General features: G+C 49.8%; 1 long non-coding RNA gene across 1 annotated transcript; it reads right to left on the reverse strand.

Annotated features, from left to right (window-relative positions):
• Positions 1 to 1,245: 1,245 nt before the first annotated feature.
• On the reverse strand, positions 1,246 to 2,754 carry LOC132086009 (uncharacterized). The gene is made up of 5 exons (XR_009420335.1): positions 2,672 to 2,754; positions 2,085 to 2,120; positions 1,922 to 1,960; positions 1,463 to 1,531; positions 1,246 to 1,347 (listed from the first exon to the last, which is right to left on the reverse strand). It is a non-coding gene; the product is annotated as an uncharacterized LOC132086009 (long non-coding RNA).
• Positions 2,755 to 15,429: the final 12,675 nt, after the last annotated feature.

Genomic DNA, 15,429 nt, shown 5'->3' on the forward strand with positions numbered 1-15,429 from the left:
AGATTTTTTTTTGACATTTAAATTCTTTTGAGTAAATCAAGAATTTTGGGGGTGTTATATTGTATTTGCATGGATGCCCAACGAAGGCAGCAATGTTGCATTTGACTCTATGTTCTCAGAAAGCTAATTTATTATTTTACAATACTATACTATACTATACTATACTATACTAAAGAATGCAGAAATGATACTTAATGAATGTTTAAAAGATAATAATGAAAACTCCTGACTCTTTCCAGAGTCTCGACAGAGCTGGGCCATAATTGGCCAATCAGTCAAAATAACTCCCACCAGAATCCAATCAAACAAATCACCTGTGGGTAAACAATCTCCAAACGCATTCTGCACATCAGCACAACACAAGAAGAAGCAAATGAGATAAGATTTGTTTTCCTTTTTCTCTGAGGTGTCTCAGCTTCCCAGGAGAAAAATCCTGGGCAAAGGGATTTTTTCAGAGAATGTGAACGCCACAGTGTTAGAGATGAGTAATGAGATGGTTGGCTCTCCCAATTAAAGGGTGAACATGATAAGTATGTTAAGAGAAGTTGTACAGATGTATAGTTATGTTACTGCAATGTTTCCCCCCCCGCCCAGCATTGTTATCCCGGGATGATCTTGGTAGTCCAGGCATTTGGGGAGGGGCAAATTGTTCCTAAGGGGCTTAGCACCACCTGTCCTCCAATCCAGTTCCAAGAAAGCAGTCTACACCAATGGACAGTGACCAAGAGTCAACAGACAGCCTTTGGGAGGAGCTAGGGCTGCCCGTTAAAACAGCAAGGATATAAAAGGGAGAGCAGCCATTGTGTGGATGAGCCAGCCATGTGGTTACCAGCCGCGAAGTGGGGGAGGCTCCCAGCACCATAATTTTTTCCTTATTTAGTCCTTTTGTTGTAAGTTTTATTAAGTTTTTAATAGACCTTTCAAAATATTGAGAAGTAAACGGTGATTTCTCACAGGGAGAAAAAGTTGTAAAAGAAAGTTTCTTTGAAATTATTCCTTTTTCTTTTAAACCCAGGCCATTCCTACCATGCTGACAGTGAACCACCGCCTTTCTCACCACTTGGACACCCACCCCCCCAGTCAACCCACTCCCTCTGGACTCGGCACAACTCCCAACACACCATTTGTCTGGGGGAAGGCACAGACTGTGTAAAAGCAGCAAAGCCCAGACCTGGCCTGACTTCCCTGGACCACTGGAAAGGAGGAAATCCAGATCCATGGACACACATGGACACAGAGCAAAGCTTTGCTCAAAGGGTTTATTGATTCTTCAGGGGAAATAGCCCAGGGCTCAAAGAGTTCAGGGGTTCAGGGGTTTCCTCCAGTGATGATCATCTCCTCATGCCACTGGAGAGGAAAAAGGACACTGGTCCTTCCAACCCTAAAAGACCAACCCCAGAAGGTGACCTCTGGAGCCCCTCTGGGCTTTGTCCCCAGCCCTGTCCCTGCAGGCACGGCTCACCTAGGCATCCAGAGAGGCAGCCAGGCGCTTCTGCCGCAGGAGAGCCTGCAGCTCTTCAGCCACAGGGGGCTGGGGACAAAGGCAGCGTTAGAGACACACTGGGGGCACCGGGCTGCACTGGGAGGCAGGGGAGAGCAGGGGGGCCTTGGGGAAGGGGCTGTGGCAGCAATGGGGTGCAGGAGCTGCTGTGCTGCTGCCCAGAAGCACTGGGCTCCGGGCCAAGAGGCACAGCTGGGGCAGGGGCTGCGTCCTGGCTCATCCAGGGGGTCCTGGGGTGACAGGGATGGAATGCAGCAGGGCCCTGGGCAAAGGCTTCACTGGGGAGGAGACCTAGGGCAGGGCATTTTCTGGGCTGTCAGGAGGCGTGCACTGGGCTGTGCTGGGACACACTGGGATGGCCTGGGCTGTGGTGGCCATGCAATGGGAGGGTCTGGCACCGGCAGAACTTGTGGTACCTACCAGAGGCGTCTCCAGGACCGCGACATTGTCTAAATCCAACTGCAGAGAGACCAGGAGACCTCACTGGTCACTGGGATGTCCCCAGTGCCAGCAAAGGATGGAGGGACACCACTGCCCCCCAGTTCCCTGAGGGGATGCCCTGCAATGCCAGCAGCCCACTCACCTCCCGCAGATCATCTTGGGTTCCTTCCAGGAGTGCCTGGAAAGGAGAACAAAGGCTGGGTCCGGACTGGACCTTGTGGGGCTGGAGTGACACACAGGTGCAGGGAGCAGGGCACAGGCAGAGGGATGGGAATATGGGGCTTCCAAGGAGATCTGTTTGAGGTGGGGGGAGACCCAGAGACACTGATCTGGGGTCAGTTGAGGGCCCAGGGGACAGGGCTGGGGGCGTGGAAGGAGCAGGGTGTGAGGTACAGGGGAGGAGAAAGGAATTGAGGTGTAGGGACATGGGAGTGCAAGGGAGGGGCTTGGTGGGGACAGAAGAATGAGGACAGGTGGGGACAAAACCAACAGTACTGGGAGATGGTGTGGGAGTGGGGGGTGAGTCAGGGAATTGTACAGGGGGACCCCTCTTCAGTGGCCAGGAAGAAAGACAAAGGATTGGGGGGGGGCATGGAAGGAAAGGTCTCAGGAATGGTCAGTGTGAGGGCAGCTGGGGACCCTGAATGGGACACAGAGGAGGGACCAAAAGGGTGGGATGGGAGGCCAGAAAAGGCAGGATGTGGGGACAGCGTTTGGCCGGTGCCTCACCTTGGCCTGTGCCGGGGGGGCACAGCAGGATGGAGAAGAGCAGGGCCACGCTGATCACAGCCACCTTCATCTTCCTCTGGCTCTGGGCAGCGCTGTCTGAGGCTGCAGCAGGTGAGGAGCACCTTTATCCCTGCTGAGACTCCTCCCTGCACCCTCCCTGCCAGCCCCCAGGCCAAAGCCCGGCTGCACAGCCCCCAGCCCTGGCCACAAGCCCAGCCCTGGCACAGAGTCCATCCCACCCCACCTGTGGCACGGATCCAGCCCCCTTGCCCGGCATTCCTCCAGCTTCCTGCACAGGGCAGCTGCCCCTGGAAGGGCCCGGGCACCTGTGGGGCTAAGGGGGGCAGCCAGGGAGCCAAAGGCACCTGGGCACCCTGTAGGAACAACCCCCAGTCCAACACAATCCATCCTCCAACAGCCCCCAGTGCCAGATCCCCCATCTCCTGCTGCCCCTCCCCTCCCAGAGCTTTCCCTGTGGGACACCCCAGAGCGGAGCCCGGCCCCAAACCCAACATGTGGGAGAACAAGGGGAACAAGGGACATGTGATCAGGTGGCTGATTGGCATCTCTGGCACTGCAGACACTGGGGAGCACTGGGCAATGCTGATCACCTGCAGACAAGGCTAAGGGCTGGGGAAGGGCTCAGCAGTGACAATTCCCACATCCACACCACCTGATATCCCTTTCCCCACAGATGCCAAACCCGACCAAGCTCCATGCCCAGAGCACTGTCCAGAGGGGAATATGCCCTGCCCTGCCCCTCATCCTGTCACACCTGCAGCCACGGAGCCCTCCCAGAGCACCTGGGTCATGGCCCTGGCTCTGGGCCCAGGCCAGCACTGGCCCTGAGCAGGATGTGCCCATCCCAGTGACATGGGGAAGTGGGCACCTTTCCCCAGGCAGCCACTCGGAGCTAATTGGGGTAACAGAGGTGCCCTGTGAGGAGGAGGGGTGTTGGTGCCCTGCCAGCATCTCTGACAAGCCCTGTTTACCTAAGCCCTGAGGCACCAGGAGGACGTTCTGACATCTTGGGCTTTCCAGAAGGAAAATCCACAGTGAAGTGGTTCCTGAGAGCTGTCCAAAGCCGTGATTCCTGTTTGACATTCCAGGGCATTAGTGAAGGATTCTGCACATCTCTTTCCCCAGGCACAATGTGGATCCATCAGAGAAGTGTTATGACTCAGGTGAAAAAACATTTCAGGCCACTGCTCTGACTGTTTGCTCTGGAACTCACCCAAGGAGGCGCAGGGCCCAAGGGGGAAGATTTTCCTTGCGGGTTTTGCTGCTTTGTGCCCTTGGAGGAGAGATCAGAGTGTCCTCCTAGGGGATTTTTGACCAGATGGACAAGAGCTGTGACACCTTGGAGAGAAATTGAGGCTAAGTTCACCTTTGAGAGAAACTGAGGAAGTGTCTGCAGGACCCTAAATAGTGAATGAATGGATGAAGGAGATTCTCACTGTCCTGACCCACTATCCAGCAAAACCACAGACAAGGGAAGAGGCCTGGTGGAATCAGGGGGGAAGCAGACCTTGTTGAGCCTGGCGCACACTGGGCAGTGTGGGGTGATCCCCTGCTGGTGTCCCAGCTGTCAGTGCAATACCACTGCTCTGGTGGACTGGATCCTTAAGAAACAAAAGAAGTGATCAAGCTCAGGGGAGGAGGGGATTTGGTCGCACTTCTCTTCTCTGGGAGTTTCTTTCCGAGGGGGGACATTCCATGAGAATTGGGATGCGGTAAAGGACAGGGCTGAGGGCAGCTGCTCCCTCTCTCTCTGGGCTTCGGAGGAGGACGCTGGGAGCTGCTGCTTGGGAAAAGGAATTGGTTGCTGCGGGTGGCCAGAGCAGCTTCCCCAGGCAGGTGCTGTCAGGTGCCTGCAGCACCGAAAGCGTCTTCACTTGGGGCTGCCTTGACAACTCCCCCAGCCCAGCAGAACCTGAGCCCGGATGGTGCAATCAAAGCTTCACCAGAGGGATGAGAGGACTCCTCACATAGCAGATCCAGCCGGGTTTATTAAGGGAAAATCTAAGGGTCCAGTGAAGTGAGGGTGAAGAGGGAAACAGGAACAAACAGGAACACAACATGTGTCGAAGCGAACCAGAGGCGAAGAGCCAGGAGCAGGGCTGGGGCCAGGGTATATTACTGGAGGAAGGCAGGAGGGGTCAGGGTACAAATTATCCAGTGGGGAAGGGAGCCAGGGGTGGAGTTAAGGTGGGGTGACACGGGACGCACCAATGGGGGGGGCAGAGTGGGAGGGGTCTCTAAGGGATAGCCAATGGAGGAACGGGGAGTGCAGAACTTTCTGGAACTGGGGGACGAACAGCAGTCGATTGACAACAGCACATTAACATTAACAAGCAAAGAACCATGGGGAATTGTGGCAGTCTCTCACCTTAACTTAAACAGTGGTGTCCTCCCATGGCATTCCAGGTTCCTCTTCTCCATGGCTGTCTCCAACATCTCCCTCTTTTTTATTTATTAAATAAACATTTCCCAGTGTTTTGTCAATTGTTTTCTTAAAACACATCAGTGCTGCTGAAACGATAACAGCTATAAGAAGGACCCACAATAAACTTTTAAGAATGGGGGCCACCCCCACAGGAACACTCCTCTGCATGAGCTTTTTGTCCATCATGTCCACAACTTTTTTTCAGTAAGAAGAGTCTTCATTTGCTCTTGCATTGGTTTGATGTTGGCCTGGATCAATGTGCTTTTCGATGGCAGGTTAAAACAACAAAGCCCTTTGAAATCTTCACAACCATGGCCATGGGAGAGCAGCAGGAAGGCGATGGCTGCTCTGTTCTGAAGGGTGGCATGTCTGGTGGTTTCCTCGTCCGCTAGAAGGTCTGATAAGGCAGCGGACGGAGCATTGGTCTGCTTACTAAGCCAGCACTCCAGGTGAAAAAGCTCAGCTCACCGAGGGCCTTTGCAGCTGCAACCCATGGTAGAAAGATGGAAACAATGATGGTGGCAGCAGCTGTTAAGGTATTTTGGGGTGTCCTGGGAGTGGCCATCTGGTCCTCAAGTGAATCAGTTATCGACTGTTCGAGCACTGATAGAAACATGAATGTTCAAGTTAGTTGTCACTGTAATTTTCTTCATTTTGTCCCTATGGAAGGGAGGGCGAGGGATTGGCAATTGGGGTGGGTGGAGACAATTGCCTTGGCTTGATCTCTGGAAATCTTAAATTGACGTACTAAAGCTGGAGCTTTCTTATGGAAGAATGCATGGCTTAGACAAGCCTGTTGAAAGACATGTGGTGCAGCAGGGTAAATGTGGGTGGCACTTGTTGCTATTGCTAACAAGTCTGCTGTCCGGTTGCCCTCAGTGATGTATCTTGGCAGCTCTGTGTGCGACCGGACGTGCAGGATGTGATAAGGTTGCTCTCTGTGGGAGATGAACCAAATTAATTCAGAGAGCAAGGTGTATAATTTTTTATTTTGGACTTTCTTGAGCAGGGCACGCTCTGCCTGCTCTGCTATCCCGGTGACAAATGCAGAATCTGTGATTAAATTGAAGGGTTGTTGGAATGTTCAAAACGCTCTCACTGCTGCAGTAAGTTCTGCAGTCTGGGGGGAACCTTCAACAACCCGGATATCAGACTCCTCCTTCTGAGTGTGCGGGTCCCTCCAGTGAACACTGACTTGTGAGAATTGCCTGAACCGTCAATGAACTCTGCGATAGCATTTTTGAGTGGAGTTTTACTTTTATATGATTTTGGGGACAAATGCAGTGAATCTTTACAAAGTCTGTGTTTAGGATAATGAATGGAAATTTTTCTGGGATAGCTGTCTAATGAAATTTGCGGGTGTTCATTTCTTTGTAATAGAGAATCCAATTGTTCCAAAGTATAAAAGAGATAAATGCACACCAGATCGCAAGCTGCGAGGCTCCAGAGGTGATGTTGGCCTTTAATAATAAGTTTGGCTCTAAGTTCTGGTGGGGTGGTAACTGTTTTATGTGGTTGGTGCGGCAGAAAAAGCCACTCGATGATGATGAGTGGGTTTTTTGCAGTATCATCCCACTGAAAGAGCAATGCATGGGAGTTTGGGCACTTACCAAAAATACCGAGGCTGAGGGGAAGGGACCAGTCTGTCCGATGTGCCTGGTGGTGTTTGATGGCGTTGGTGACTCTCTCCAAAGCCTCACAGGCTTCTGGTGTTAACGAGCGTGGGGAAGCCAGGTTGCCGTCTCCTCGTAGAAGGTTGAAGAGCGGTGTCAGTTCTTCTGTGGTGAGGCCCAGGAGAGGTCAGATCCAGGTGATGACGCTGCACAGCTGTTGCATGTCTCTTAATGTGTGGGCGTGCTCGTTGATGGATAGAGTTTGAGGCGCCATGGTCCTTCCTGTGAATAAAAACCCGAGGTGCTTCCATGGGCTCAATAGCTGGATTTTTTCCTGAGCTATCTGAAAGCCCGCGCTTTCGACAGCTGCGACACTCTTGGAAAGTGCTGCGTCTAAGTGCGACTTGGTGGAAGCACAGATTTGTACATCGTCCATATAATGTAGGTGTGAGACTCTGTCCGAAGTTTCTCTCATCTGCCTCACGGTCGTCATTGGGGACCACTGAAGAAAAGACCCGTGTCTGAGGTTTCTGGCCCTGTTGGAGAAAGTTACATGCCAAGGGCCCCGAGACCTGAGCACAGCTCCCGGTATTGCTAAGCTATTGTTGACAGGTATGTTTGCTGTATGCTACACTGAACCCAATGAAAGGAAGAAGGGGGCACCTTGCCTTTGTGCAACAATAGCCTTGGAAGTTGTCCCACCTCTCGACCTGGCTGGACTTCTGAGTTTTGGGTGGTCCCCACAGAAAACCCCTCACTTGTCTTACAACTGCCGTGACAGACAGACTGAGATGTAAGAAGCCTCTCCATCAAAGACCGAGACATGAAATCCCTACGTGAAAAGGCCCCCCACACTCTTTCCAAGGACTGGGACTGAGGGCCCCTAACCTGGGGGAGGTGTGTGGGGGAGGCAAGCTGACCAAAGGAAGATGGATGTTGCAGGTGCGAGCAGTGGACCAAGAAGATAATGGCTCTCGCCCACTGCTGAGAACATGGACTGTGTGTACCCTTCTCTAAATACCACTTTTTCCCCCCAAAATACAATAGACTACCTTTGATTCAGTTTCAAGTTTTACCCCTTCCCCCATCAAAAAAAAAGAGTATAATAAGAGTTTGGATGAACTGCAACCCTGAGATCTCCCCAGACGTGACCTGGTGAACTCCATTGGCTGGACATTGAAGGACTTCGCCGTTCTACGTTTGGTAGCTTTGTACCTTCCTTTCTCTTCCTCCCTCGTTTTCTCTTTTCCCCAATTCCTCCCCAATGCATTTTGTTGTGGTTATTCAATAATGGTACATTTGTTTTGATTATCATTGCAACCCCCTGTACCGTGTCGGTGTTTTTTGCACTCTGAGATCAACCCACGAACCATCATGAAACCCGTTCATAAGGATGGATCGTGACAGTTGCATACATAATATATAAACCTTCTATCAAGCCTTAAAAATTCTCTACAAATTCATTTCCAACATTACTGGGTCTGGCACTGCCATGATCTGGTGCTTGCTGCCACCACCAGTGCCCAGATCTGGAAATTCCCTTGTTCTGGCAGAGCCAAGTCCAGCAATTTTCTGGTAAAGAAAGCCAAAATCTGGCAATTTCCCACTGCCGGCACCAGCAATGCCAAGATCTGGTGTTTGCTGCCACTGCCCGTACCCCAATCTGGACATTTCTCGGTTCCAACGCAGCCCAAGTGCACCAATTTTTTGGAAAAAGAAGACAAAAGGCAGCAATTTCCTGGTGCCAAGACTGTCACCACCCAGACCTGGTGTTTGATGGCACCGCCCATGCCCAGATCTGGATATTTTCCTGTGCCACCACAGCCCAAGTGCAGTAATTTGCTGGCAAAGAAAGCCCAAACCAGGCAAATACCTGGTGCCTACACTACTCTGATCTCATGTTTGCTGACACCGCCAGTGCCCACATCCGGAATTTTTCAGATGCCTGCACAGCATAATTCCAGCAGTTTGCTGACACGGAAAGTTCACATTTGGCAATTTTCTGGTGCCTGCACATTCCCCACCCAGATCTGGTGTGTGCTGGCACTGCCAGTGCCCAGATCTGGCAATTTCCTCGTGCCAGCAAAATCCAAATGCAGCGTTTTTCTGCAAAGAAAGCCAAAACCAGGCACCACCAAGATCTGCTGTGCTGGGGTTGGTTTAAAAGAAGAGGGAGACCTCAGCTTAAGGCCATGGGAAAACCCTCTTTAGTTGGGGTGAGCAGGAGCTCCCGCCCATGATCTCCTCGTTCAGTTATGCAGATTGTCACTGGCAAGTTCTGAGTTCTCTTTGCTACCATTGGTTACTTTTTACTGCAAAAATTGTAATATTCTTAATCCTTCCTTCCTCTTGGATCTTTCCCTCAGATCCCAACTTAACCTCTTGTGAAGGTCCGCCCGAAATGAACGGGTGACGGATGATTTTTGGGTGCAAAAAAGAACCAACAAAGGCACAGGGGTTTTGCAGTAACAAATCAACAAATTGCAATTTTATTGATGATAACCACAGCTGAATATGCATTTGGTTAGGGAACCTGGGGAAGAGAAGGGTAGGACAAGGGAAAAAGGGAGGAAAGTTGGTTAGGGAAGGGGTATAGCTACCAAAACGTGATGTCTTCGGGGTCCCGCCGCCGAAACTCGCTGGTGCACACTTTGGGGAGATCTAAACGAACAGTCAAAGTGAACCCCAAATATACTGTTCTTGGTTGGGGGAAGGGTGGCTGAAATTAGGTTTCCATGGAGGGGAAAAGAATAGGAACAGGAGGAGGGGGAGAGGTTATTCCATTGTTTTCATGGCCGAATGCTCGCAGGTACGTTTACTCTGGGCAGGTTTCCCCCCCTCCCCAAGTTGGGAAGGAGTACAGTCCCAGTCTCTGGAAGGAGGTTGCCATGGGGGTGCCAAGGAGGTACCATGGGGGTGCCAGTAGGGTGCCAGGGGGGTTCCTTGTCTTGTCTTGGTTCCTTGATGAGGGGATTCGCATCTCTGTTTGTCTGTCACAGTGGTTGAAGGCAGACAAGAGGGGTCTTCTCTTGGAGGGGGGAGCCACCCCAGAGATCAGTCCAGCCAAGTCAGGAGGTAGAGAGCCATTGTTCAGAAAAGGGCAGCATGCCCCTTTGAGTTCAGCATGGCATATTCTGCAAACACCACCTGTGAACACACTGAATAAGCATGAGACTTTCTTTCCCAACTGGCTTAACAGTTTTTTATCATGACAATTGTGAGGCAAAAATGAAGGATTTTTGGATGGACTTCCAAACCCCTCCCCATATATAAATGTATAAATATCCCTGCTAGACCCTGGACCCATGCTTTTTTCTGCTTCACTCTCCATACCGTGCACGCCATCCTGTTTGTTGTGTTTGCCTTCATTAAAGTTCTGTTTCCAGAGCACCAGATGAAAGCAGTCTCTGTCTGTAAAGTGGCCAGAGCCGGTTCTCAGGGAAACCACTGGTCACCAGTCCGGACGAGGACCAGAAGGTTTCACTGGTGTTTGCGGGCACTGCCAGTGCCCAGATCTGGAAATGTCCCTGTTCTGGCACAGCCCAAGTGCAGCAATTTCCTGGCACAGAAATCCAAAACCAGGCAACTTTCTGCTACTGGCTCTGGCACCGCCCACATCTTGTGTTTGCTACGCCAGTGCCCAGATTTGGAAATTTCCTGGTGCCAGCAGAGCCCAAATCCAGCAGATTTCTGTCGCTGGCAATGACACCACCCAGATCTGGTGTTTGCTGGCAGACACCAGTGTCCAGATCTGAAAACTTCCTGGTGCTGGCACAGCCCAAGACCAGTGATTTGCTGGCACAGAAAAGTCCAGGCATAGCCATGGAGCAGAGAGCCCCGAGAGTGCCCAAGCTGCTCTGGCTGGAGGAGGAGGAGGAGGAAGAAGGCCCTGGAGCTGCCCCAGCACAGGAGACTGAGGAGGTGGTGCCGTTGAATCCAGCGCAGGAGGGTGAGTGGCAGGGTGAGGGGCAGGCTGGAGCCTGCAGCCAACTTGGCCCCATGCCATGCCATGCCATGCCATGCCATGCCATGCCATGCCATGCCATGCCATTCCCTGGGGAAATGCCCATGGACAGGACAGAAAAGAGGCTGGGCAGATACCCCATAATGGCCGTGCTCCATTGTGGAGAGATTTATTAATAATTGGTTAGCTGAGAAAGGCCACGCTGAAATAATGCCGCTGGTTAAGCTGAAGGAGAAAAGTCAGCAGTCAGCAAGCTAAAAGGAAAGGTCAGCAGTGACCTTGCTGCAACATGAGGATAGGGAGTTGAGATTAGTTCTGAAATATCCTAAGAATATGTAGAAAGTATCAAAAGTAGAACCATAGGAATGTAGAAGTAGGCGTAGATGCTGATATGTAAGCTGACCAATCCTGAGCTCAACTTTTGCAATATGTATGAAGCTCATTATTAACTGTATTTAACCCGCCGTACTGATCAATAAAATTGGGCCTATGATGATCAACGGATGTCTGGGTCTCCTTCCGTCGACAAATGGTGGAGAATGCGGGCATAACCGAATCTCTGCCCTTTTTCTCGATTAAAAGAAAAAGGGATTACACCACAGTCGGGAAGTTGGGTTTGGGTCCCGGCAGCAGGGACGGTGCCGGTATTTGAAGCACCCTTAAGGTTCACAACTGTGACTTAAGCCAATACGTGTCCGCCGGAGCCTGGAGAGCTGCAACAGCGCGCGCTGATTAATAGGTATGGATACGCAAGCGGCATATGATTTATTCGCCCCATATTTAGAGTGGCGAGGGATAAAAGGGATAGATTTAAAAAAGGAGTTACCAGGGTTATTAGCCTATGGCCATGCTAAGGGTATCTTTTCTAATCCTCATACAGTTCATGAGCTAGCAGAGTGGAAGAAGTTTGGGGAAATATTGTGGGATACAGTGCTAGACGATGATAAGTCAGCAAAGAAATTAGGAAAGTTATGGCAGGTGGTGTATAACACGTTACTTCAGCAGGTCTCTGAGAGAAAGGCAGCAGAAAGGGCAACAGAAGCTCATAAGAGGAATATAGGGTATGGTCGTGAGGATGATCCCCTGGCACCTTCTGTAACTAAAATACTTATGCCTAAGGGTCCCCAGGAAAGTGGTGTGGAGGATTTTCCTATAGGCGCAGTGGAACTGTCTGCACCTTTCCTGTCTGAGGGGGAGGGCGAGTCGGATGGTGGGGGTAAGAGCAAACCAGCTTTGCCTCCGCCACCAGCTTCAGGCGGGTCGGACAGTGGGGGTGGGAGCAAGCCAGCTTCGCCTCCGCCGCCAGCCTTGCCTCCGCCGCTTCACCCGAGTGAGCCGGCTCCGGTTTCACTGTCGGCTCCAGCGGGGGGGGGCGCTTCCCCCGCGCGAGCCAGCCTCTGCTCCACCGCCTTCCCCGTGCGAAACCTCGGTGTCTGCACTGAAGCGCCAGCAGCATAGCACCCTTAAAGAGCCAGATCCCATCCCAGGGGCACACCGTGATCCATGGGGGGAGATGGCTAAACAGAGGAGGGAAGCTTGGGCTGCTTTGGCGAAAGAAGTAATGCAAATGGGGGATGGTGAAGCGGTGGAAATAGCTTCTAGTCTTGCATGTCCAGTTACATACACACCACAGTATGATGCACAGGGGAACCTTACGCATAATATAGCAGAATATACTCCCTTAGATTGGAAGCTGTTAACTCAGCTACATTCTACGGTTAGTCAGTTTGGAGTAAAAAGTGAACCTGTTAAGCAAATGCTAGATTATCTTTTTAATACTCAGGTTTTATGTCCTAATGATTTAAGAGGAATAGTTCGGTTGATATTCACTCAGCATCAGCAGTTATTGTTCAATGCTCATGACCCATTACATGGAGTAACAGTAAAGGAGCTGATGGGCTTAGAGGCATTTTTACGTACAGAGGCACAGATGATATCGGGAGAAGATAAACTTAGGGAGTCTATGTGGTTAGTGAGTGCTGCAATTGACATGGTTAAAGAGCCAGGAGGGTTACTGGTTTATATGGGCATTAAACAAGGTAGAGAAGAATCATTTGGAAATTTTATCGATAGAACAGCTACTGCTACAGATCGGGCTGGTGTTGCAGGACGCTATTCAAGCAGTGTGCCTTGCAAAATAGCAATCCAGCAACCCAAAGAGTGTTAGCTACTTTAGGGGCAAATTGGACTATTGAGGAAGCATTAGAGCGAATGGCATTAATGCCAACAGCTTCACAGGCATTTATAGCAGAAGCCTTAAAAAGGAATTAGGATTAGGGTTGCAAAAGCATAGTCTACTCAAAATCAGGTGTTACCTGCTCTTGCTCCTCTCCCAAGAGGCTCACTGGCAGTCACGTAAGGAGGCTCGAGACCATTCATCAAGTGTTACCGATGTGGCAATGAGGGACAGACACAAGTTGCCGCCGTGTCATCGGAGACACCAGCTGCTGCCGTAACATCGCTGCTACCTCCTGTCTGCAACCCGCAACAGCAGGGAGCCTCGGCTTGGACTTATCAGCAGCAGTAGACGTCACACTAATGACGAACCGGCCTGAGAGGATACCCACTGGAGTAAAGGGCCCTCTTATATTAAATGGACAAACATGTGGAGCATTATTGCTGGGACGTTCCTCTACAACTATGTTGGGATTATTTGTTTTGCCTGGTGTTGTCGATGCAGACTTTACAGGGGAAATACAAATCATGGTTTACACCCTTTATCCTCCGATTAAAATTACAAAAGGACAACGCATTGCACAATTGGTACCACTGTCACAAATGATATCGGGAATACAATCATTTACTGGACAAACACGGGATGAAAAAGGTTTTGGCTCTACTGGTGTTACACTTTCAACTGTGGATTTACAAAATAGACCAAAGCAAAAGGTTGAAATTACTTATGGGCATCAAAGCATAACCCTTTATGGATTATTGGATACAGGAGCAGATACCAGCATCATTTTTCCAGAAGCATGGCCACAACATTGGCCTCTATTTCCTTCATCAAACATGCTCACAGGAGTGGGAGGATTTACGTTGGCAAGCAGATCGCTGTCTTTGTCTGTGTGTATTGAGAATCAACAAATATCTGCTGTGTTTTCAATTGTTCAACTGCCTCCTACAGTTTCTTGCTTAATTGGAATGGACATTTTAACACAATTGGGAGTGGTGTTGACTAATCAGCACCCTTTGGGGTAATTGCCATTGCTTGGACTTTCCCCATTCCACTCACCTGGAAAGCGGATACACCGGTGGTGGTTAAGCAATGGCCATTAAAAGGGGAGAGTCTTATGCATGCCCATGAATTGGTACAGGAACAATATACAAAAGGGACACCTACGTTTATCCACAAGCCCTTGCATATTCGCTTGTTATTGCTGCAGAGGAAATTCAGACTACAAAGCCCTGGAAATATTTGGGATGGACTCTGACGGATCAAATAGTAATACCACAAAAATTGGAATTACAATTGGACATTAAGACTCTACATGATGCACAGAAGTTGCTGGGAGACTTACAGTGGCTGAAGCCTATTGTGGGAATACCAAATCATTTATTAGAAACCCTACGGCCTTTGTTAAAAGGCGTGGACCCTACTACTCCTGTACACCTGACAAAGGAGCATCATCTTGCCTTGCAGCAAATTAGTAACTGTGTACAGCAAGGGTATGTGTCTCGTCGACAACTCGACCACCCCATTGACCTTACTATCTGGAATAGCCCTTGCCACTTGCTTGGTGCTCTCTCTCAGTTGCAAAAGAAAACGGGGGAGATACGGGTGTTGGAATGGTTATCACCACCACTGAAGCATAAGAAAACACTATCTTCAAAAATTGAACAATTGGCTGCATTAATCAAAAAGGGGTGTCTCAGAATTCTTGAAGTGGATGGTAGAGAACCTGCTACTATTAGATTGCCTATGGAAAAAGAAACCTTGGACTGGTAATTGATTAATTCAAAGAATTTACAAGAAGCATTATTGATGTCACCTGCTAAAGTAGAGACTAGTAAATTAGTGCCTAGAGTTTTGCAATGGATGACAGAATGGAACTGGATCACTCGACCTTTGAGAGAAGAACACCCCATAGAAGGAGCTATTACAGCTTTTACGGATGCAGGAAAGAAATCAAGGCGTGCTGCTGTTACCTGGCAAGAAAAGGGACAATGGAAGCATCAACTCCTCACAGCAGACCCTGCAGATAGCTTACAAACTTTGGAATTGTTAGCAGTAGTATGGGCGGTGTCCAACTTACAGGAGCCTTTAAATGTGGTCACAGACTCTATGTATGTTGCAGGAGTAGCCAAACGAATAGAGGAAGCAGCAATTAAGGAAGTGAATAATAAACGATTGTATGAGTTACTGATAAAGTTAAGGAAGGCTTTACGAGAAAGAAATGCAGCATATTCTGTGATTCATATTAGGAGTCATAAATGGTCTGAAGGTTTAGGAGAAGGGAATGAACGTGCAGATAAATTGGTTACCCTACCCATTGATAATTCTTGTCCTATTGACATGCTCACATTGGCCAGAGAAGCACATAGTAGATATCATCAAAATGCATAAGGTTTAGCAAAGCACTTTGAGCTGAGTTTATCAGAAGCCAAGGCCATTGTCAGAGCATGTCCAACATGTAGTTATCATAATGGTGGAATAGGTCTAGGCATCGGGGTTAATCCTCGAGGTTTAGAAATAAATGAGAAATGGCAAATGGATGTTACACACATAGCCAGA

Source organism: Ammospiza nelsoni, chromosome 34, assembly GCF_027579445.1.
Source record: "Ammospiza nelsoni isolate bAmmNel1 chromosome 34, bAmmNel1.pri, whole genome shotgun sequence".
Lineage (NCBI taxonomy): Eukaryota > Metazoa > Chordata > Aves > Passeriformes > Passerellidae > Ammospiza > Ammospiza nelsoni.